General features: G+C 45.7%; 1 pseudogene; it reads right to left on the bottom strand.

Moving 5' to 3' along the window:
* Positions 1-2,188: 2,188 nt before the first annotated feature.
* LOC102826624 lies at positions 2,189-3,599 on the bottom strand (annotated as a pseudogene).
* Between the last annotated feature and the right edge of the window lie 3,534 nt (positions 3,600-7,133).

Genomic DNA, 7,133 nt, shown 5'->3' with positions numbered 1-7,133 from the left:
ATCAGAACTCAACTAGAAGAAGAAAGAAGGGGGGAAGAAGAGCAACCTGCTAAAATTTGATGAACTTTACCTATACTTATGGATGTAGTAGCTCAAAAAAGGGAACACATCTTTACAGCGAGGATCACTTCCACACCCTTGGTATACAGGGTTTATAGGAATGGGAAACTTAGACATTGGCTACCCAAAATGAGGGGAGGCCTAGCAAGAAGTGACTGGCTTACAAGCTTTCAAGAGCGAGCCTAGTTCCAGATGGGGCGGGGGAAGGTAGAATCAACAATGAATGATCGCTAAAGTATTGGGACCGGACTGGCGAAAGGAAACGGAGATAAGACTCTTGTGGTACAATAATGAATAATTGCCATCAGGACTGACTGTGAGGCTAGGAAATACAGAGGTAGATGTTTTTTGACAAAAGGAGGAGAGTGATTGATTTTGCAGCCCAGGAGCAGAGGTCCCTGGGACCATCAAGTGAGAAGAAAGGAGAGCGGGACCCTACCCAGATAGGCAGTGATGCCATAGATGGAGACAGAGATGATGATGTGGACAGATAGAGCGGCTGGGGACACTGGACTCAGGGAGGGAGAAGGGCTGTGTGCTGGCAGCCAGGGGACGGGTCTGCGTGGTGTACCCTTTGGTTATTTGATAATGCATGGAGGGCATTGTAATCATTGCAATAAAATAAAATATGATAGGGTGAGTATAAAGCTTATGTTCTCCCATGTAAACCTCACAAAAACTTAAAAAAGAAAAAAAATGAAAAATAATGTAAAATGGGACTTCAGAAAGTTCCTGGGAAAAAATTTCATTATCTTTTAATTCCATTTGTCCATGAAATTTTTTGATATATATAACTGATTTAATTTCTCCAATTTCTCTTTTGGAAATTTTGATCTTGATAAATGCATGCCAAAATGAACAATTAAACAACAACAACAGTATTGGAGAGAAATTCAAAATATTTGCAAATAAAATTGATTAAGAGATAATGGAATTTTAAAGAAAGCAAGGTAATGGAATTTTTCCAAATTTGTTGAAGCCCCTTCCCCCCCCATACATTTAACCCTTCAAAAACTTTAGTCTTGCATATAATTGCTAAAATACTCAACATGTTTTGTTTATTTTTTTCTGCAGTACATCACATATTAAATCCAGATAAAAATTATCCATGTATACAAAAAACAAAACAAATAGTCCACACTTATATTTAGCACAATGGCTGGTCTTCATTGTAAATGGCTGCCAGTATTCCAAAACAAAAAAACAAAAAACAAAAATAGAGCCCTGTTTGTCCTGGCACATACAGGTAAGTTTTGGTTCATTATGAAAATCTGGAGCATAAATATTACCTGGGCAGCAGGTCATAACATGAAAGCTAAGGGTTTAGGAACAATGCTTCAAAATTTTACTCAATAATCAGAGTTGTAGATAAAACAAGATAGAAAGATATTAATTTAATTAAGAGAACATATTTTAAAGAGATTTTGTATGCCAAGGATATACAAATAACAAACATGGAATTCTCAACACCCAAATGAACAAGTCCTAAATGTTGGCAATCTCCAATTTGAAATGCTTTTTTCTAATTGGAGCAGGGGTATGAACAATGGGCACCTTCCTCAAATTAGCCCCTAGGACATTTTTAGTACATTTTCCTGAAATACCAAATACCTGAAATGTGTAAAAAAATATTGTAAATGTGTAAAACATGCTATTAAAACTGTGACATAACACAACTTGTGTGGCACCATAGGATAAGCACTGGACTGCTAACTGCAAGGTAGGCTGGGCTCAAAGACACCAGTCGCTCCTCAGAAGCCCTATATAGGGTGATAATTGAGTCAGAATGACCTGACTGCATTTAACAACAAAAACAACAAAACAGAACTAAAGGACTGACTTGTGGTAACCATGAATGACTAAAGAAAGAGCCTGTGAATCACTCAAAGAGGGAGCACAATTAAGCACTCTTTTTATGAAAAGGTAAAAAAGATAGTGTTAGGTAAGGTGGGAGAAGTCTTAAAGCCAAGTTTAGAATGGTCTCTTCCTCTCTCTGTGGAATATTATGAACACAGGCAAACTAGTAGGGTTCCACCTGGAAGAAAAAAGCTGCAGAGTTAAAAGCACCATAGAAGCCTGAAGAACAAACTGTATGCAGATTAATACTTTGATACCCAGACGTCTGTTTTTAGCTCCAGAGACCCGCGTAGTTCCCGTGGAGGCCTGAAGGGAGAGGCCCCCCAGCCACGAAGAGCTTCATCTCAGGCCAGTGGTAGCAGTGGGTGTAGAGGGCATTGGGGAACTCTTCTACTCCACCGAAGTAGTTCACCCAGAAGTCATTGTGGTTGAGCCAGCCTCTCCCAGCGGTGAGCTTGAGCTTCCTTCTAGTGGGCCCAGGAGTGAGCTGAGTGGCCGCTGAGGCCCTCTCCTCCAGGAACTTCTGGGCGCTGATGTCATAGAAGAGCAGGGCCCCGTGGCCGGTGCAGATGGTGATGATGAAAGCTTAGCAAGCGCACGCCCGTGCCGCCCTCCCTGGAGCACAGGGGCCTCAGGTTCTGCTGGCGCTGACGTGGATCCAGGAAGGAGACGTGGGACTGGGAGCCCACTGCGTACAGGGACAAGTCGTTGCAGTAGGTCAGGCACACGTTCTCTCGGCAGTAGGGCAAACGGACCGACAGCAGCCTGCACAAGGTGCTCCGGGCCTTCCAGAAGTGGAAGTAGCCGTCCAGGGACACGGCCCCCAGCTCCTCGTTCTTGCTGCTGAAAGCCAGGGCTCGCACCTTGCGGTTGGTGGGGCTGGTGCTGGCCCTGGGGATGGGCTCCAGGTCTCTGGGGCGGATATGGGCGTACACCGGGAGGCCCACGTTGTTGTGCCAGGCCAGGCAGCCATGACACATGTCAGGATCCACCCGCCACAGCGCCATGGTGCCGTCGCGGGAACCACTCACGACCACATTGTCGCTCATCCAGGCCAGGGCAAAGATCCAGTCCTTGTGGCCACGGCGATCGCCCAAGCATAAGGGGTCGAGTGTGGGCAGCTGGTAGACGGCCAGGCTGTTGGGGTTTTCGCCCCCCATGGCCAGCAGCGACTTACAAGGGTTCAGCTGGATGGCGTGGATGCCACAGCTCCCCTGGGCCTGGGCCTGGGCCAGCGGCGGCGCCCTGTCGCTCAGCAGAGGGATGTGCGTGATCTGGCCTGGGTACACATCTACCACGAAGAGCGTGTTGCACTTGGTGCCGCACACCACCTGCCTGGTGTTCAGCCACTGTGACGCAAAGACCTTGTTGAGGGTGCCCAGGGCCAGCTTGCGTTCCCTCAGCAGAGCAGGCAGCTTGTGCACCGAATAAGCGCGCAGCTCGCCCTCGAAGACCCCGGGCCTGGAGCAGGCGCGCGCGCCCACCTCGCGGCCCTTCAGGTAGCGAAGCAGTGAGCGTCGCGCCGCCAGGCGCCTCTGCTTCTTGGGCAGCAGCGGCCCTTCGCCGTCCTCCCCTGCCGCCACAGCCGCCTCTGTCACTAGACCTTGCGACGACGAGCTCCTGGAGCCCGCCTCAAAGGAGGGCGCTTTCCGCTTCCTGCTACCTGTTTGCTGCCCGGCCATGGTGGGCGCGGGGCTCTCGGTGGTGGCGGCGGCGGCGGCGCGGCGGAGGCGACGACGCGTGGCACTGGGGTTGACCATGGTGGTGGCGCAGGTAAGACGCCTATGCGTCAGGTCTGGGGTGTTGGGTCCCAAAAGCTGGGCGACCGTGGGGCACAGAAACCTAGGCGGCAGAAGCGGCGGCGAGGAGCGTGTGGGCGGAGCGGTGAAGAGGCGGCAGCAGGGCGAACCCAGGTGAGGGCGGGATGTGTGGATGGCCAGTGGTGGAGATGGTTTATGGGAGTGAAGACCACGCGGGGGGTCGGAGAAAGTGGGCGGGCCGGGCTGGGCCTGGTGAGCTGAGAGCAAGTGAGGAGGATATTGGAAAGGGATTGAGAGGAGGGAAAGGTGATGAGGGGGTGGGGGTAGGGGTGCACTAGTGGCATTCATGGGAGACCACCCAAGACACCCACCTCTTATGGGCACATCCCAGTGCGTCTGCCCATACCCTTCAATGTTGGACAGGGGGTATTTCGTACTTAAATATGAGTAAAATTTGAAACCTGTTCTAGTCAATCACGAGGTAAGAGAAACCCTCTGTCCAAAGACCCACAACTGTGCTTGGTGTAATCCTGGAAGATTGTTTGCTGCCATTAGACATCGAACTTTGCAGGGAACGTCTCTCCCCATATACCCTGCTTGAGTCTCTCTGGCAGCCTCTCCTGTCTCAAACTCTTCATAAAGAGTTACAACTTGAAAATTTCCCCCTCTTCATATTGAACTCTTTAATAACCAGTCACTTTGCACCTGAGTGCCCCTAGGGGGCGGGTTCCAAATGCAGATCCTTGACCCCTACTTTCCCCACAAGGGGTGTCCACGACCCTGGTAGGGAGCTCAGTCTCAGGAACCCCAGAAGCCTTGATGACTGACAGTAGGTTCCTCCTCAGAACTGGCTTCTCAGAACCCTGAGACAGTGGAGCAGAGGTTGACAGTCAAAGCAGTTCATAGAGGGCAATTTACAGCAGTAAATGCACACATACAAAAAGAAGAAAGACCCCAAATCAACATGGTAATACAATTAGAAACATACCTGGAAAGTAAGCCTCCAGTCACCAGAAGAAAAGAAATAATAAACATTAAAGCAGAAACGGATGAATTCGAAAACAGAAAAGCAGTAGAAAAAATCAACAATACAAGAAGTTGGTTCTTTGAAAGGATTAATAAAATTGGCAAATCATTGGAAAATATAACAAAAGAAAAGAGGGAGAAGATGCAAATAACACGCATAAGAAACTATATGGATGACTTCAAAGAGATCCAAAGGAAATGAAACGGATAATAACAGAATACTATAAAGAGTTGTATGACAATAAGTTGGAAAATATAGAAAAAAATGGACACATTTTTAGAAAACCACTATCTACCAAGACTAACACAGATTGAAGTAAAAACCTGAACAGACCTGTAACAAAAGAAGAAATTGATTAGGTCATTAAAAAACTCCCAACAAACAAATCCAGGTCCATCTGGACTCATGGAAAGAGAGGAACTGGTGCTGGTGGCCAGGAGCCAGGCTTGCAGAATGTGCCCTTTGGTTGTTTAAATGATTATATATTCCTGAGTGTTTCTGTGTACCCTCCCCCCAAAAAACCATCACCACCACCAACAACAACAAATTAAACAGAGGGAATAGAAGCAAATATTGTTGAATGATGATGTACAGAGGGGACTGTAATCACTGCAATGAAACGATGGAGTAAAGTCGATGCTCCCCCATGTAAACTAACACTCAGTTTACAATAAAAACTTAAAAAAAAAACAACCAAGCTGCAGATAGGAGTCCTGGTGTGGTGCTGTGGGTTAATGTGCCAAACTGAAAAGCCATTTGAACTGAAAGGCCAGAGGTTCAAGCTCACCAGCTGCTCCTTGGAAACCCTATGCAGGGTCACTATGGGTTGGAACCAACTATTGGAACCAACTTGACGGCACTTAACAACAACAATAGATAGCTATTCGTGTGAATTTTACCTAACATTCAGAGAAAAGCTGACACCAATCTTACTCAAACTTTTCAAGTGAGCATAACCCTCATACCAGAACCACGCAAATACATCACTTTAATAAAAGCAACAATGCAGATGTGTCATTTAATTGTGGCTTAATAAAATATAAACTTGGTTATTTAATATGATTCAAAATATTTTTAAGACATTACTATTTTTAATGTATTGCACTAGGCAAATCTGCTGCACAAGACCTTTTTAAAGTGTTGAAAAGCAAAGATGTCAGCTTGAGGACTAAGGTGCGGCTAACCCAAGCCATGGTATTTTCAATAACCTCATATGCATGTGAAAGCTGGACAGTGAATAAGGAAAACCATAGAAGAATTGATGCTTTTGAGTTATGGTGTTGGAGGAGAATATTGAAAGTGCCATGGGCTGCCAAAAGAACCAATAGATCTGTTTTGGAAGAAGTGCAGCCAGAGTGCTCCTTGGAGGCCAAGATGGCCAAACTTTGTCTCTCATACTTCGGACATCTTGTCAGGAGGGATCAGTCACTGGAGAAGGATATCATGTTTGATAAGGTGGAGGGTCAGAGAAAAAGAGGAATACCCCCAGTGAGATGGATTGGCCAAGTGGCAGCATCAATGGGCTCAAGCATGGCAACAGTAGTGAGGTTGGCCCAGGATCAGACCGTGTTTCATTCTGCTGTGCATAAGGTTGCTATGGGTCGGTACAGACTCGATGGCACCTAACAACAACAACAATTTTTAACTTCAAAACTGAAAAAGTTTCAGTACAAAGACACTGAAAATTGAGAGGCAGGTCACTAGCAACACGAACAGGCCAGTTATATATCTTTTTGAAGAAACAGTCAATCAAAAAGTTTCTTTTTTGCATTCTTCTATAGGAAAATAAGGAGCTTTGGTAGCGTCGTGATTACAAATCAGGCTGCTAACCTCAGGATCAGCAGTTCGAAACTACCAACCGTTCCCTGGGAGAAAGATGAGGCTTTCTGCTCCCATAAAGATTTACAGCCTCAGAAACCCTGTACAGAGTGGCTGTGTCAGAACCGACTCCACCACACACCACCACCACCACCACAGGAAAATAGATGTTACAAATAAAGGCTTTGCAAATAGGAGGAGATTCTCCGGTATAGAGACATCTATGTTTAGAAATTTTTTCTATATATAGGTAAAGAAAGACTGTCCTTAAATATTTTGTGACAGCTTCTCTACATTTGTATGTTAAACCTTTATTTGTATCTCTTGCATTATCTTTGCCAAGAAGAATCATGTTCTGACTCTTGAAATGATTGAAAGTCAATGAGTTATTTTCAGTACAGTGACTGGGTATTCCTTCCATCTTTTTTTTTTATGCTTCCTTGACCATTTAATAATTTGTTCATAGAATCTTTCAGTATTGCAACGTTAGGCTTACATTTTTTTCTTTGGTTCTCTACATTCAAGAGCAAATTTCAGAGTCTTGTCTGGCATACATTTTGTTCCCCCCTCCTACCCATATTTTCAGTTACCTTTTGGGTTTTTCATATATG

This window comes from Chrysochloris asiatica, unplaced genomic scaffold (genome assembly GCF_000296735.1).
Source record: "Chrysochloris asiatica unplaced genomic scaffold, ChrAsi1.0 scaffold00051, whole genome shotgun sequence".
Classification (NCBI taxonomy): Eukaryota; Metazoa; Chordata; class Mammalia; order Afrosoricida; family Chrysochloridae; genus Chrysochloris; species Chrysochloris asiatica.
This window is presented reverse-complemented; position numbering and strand designations above follow the sequence as displayed.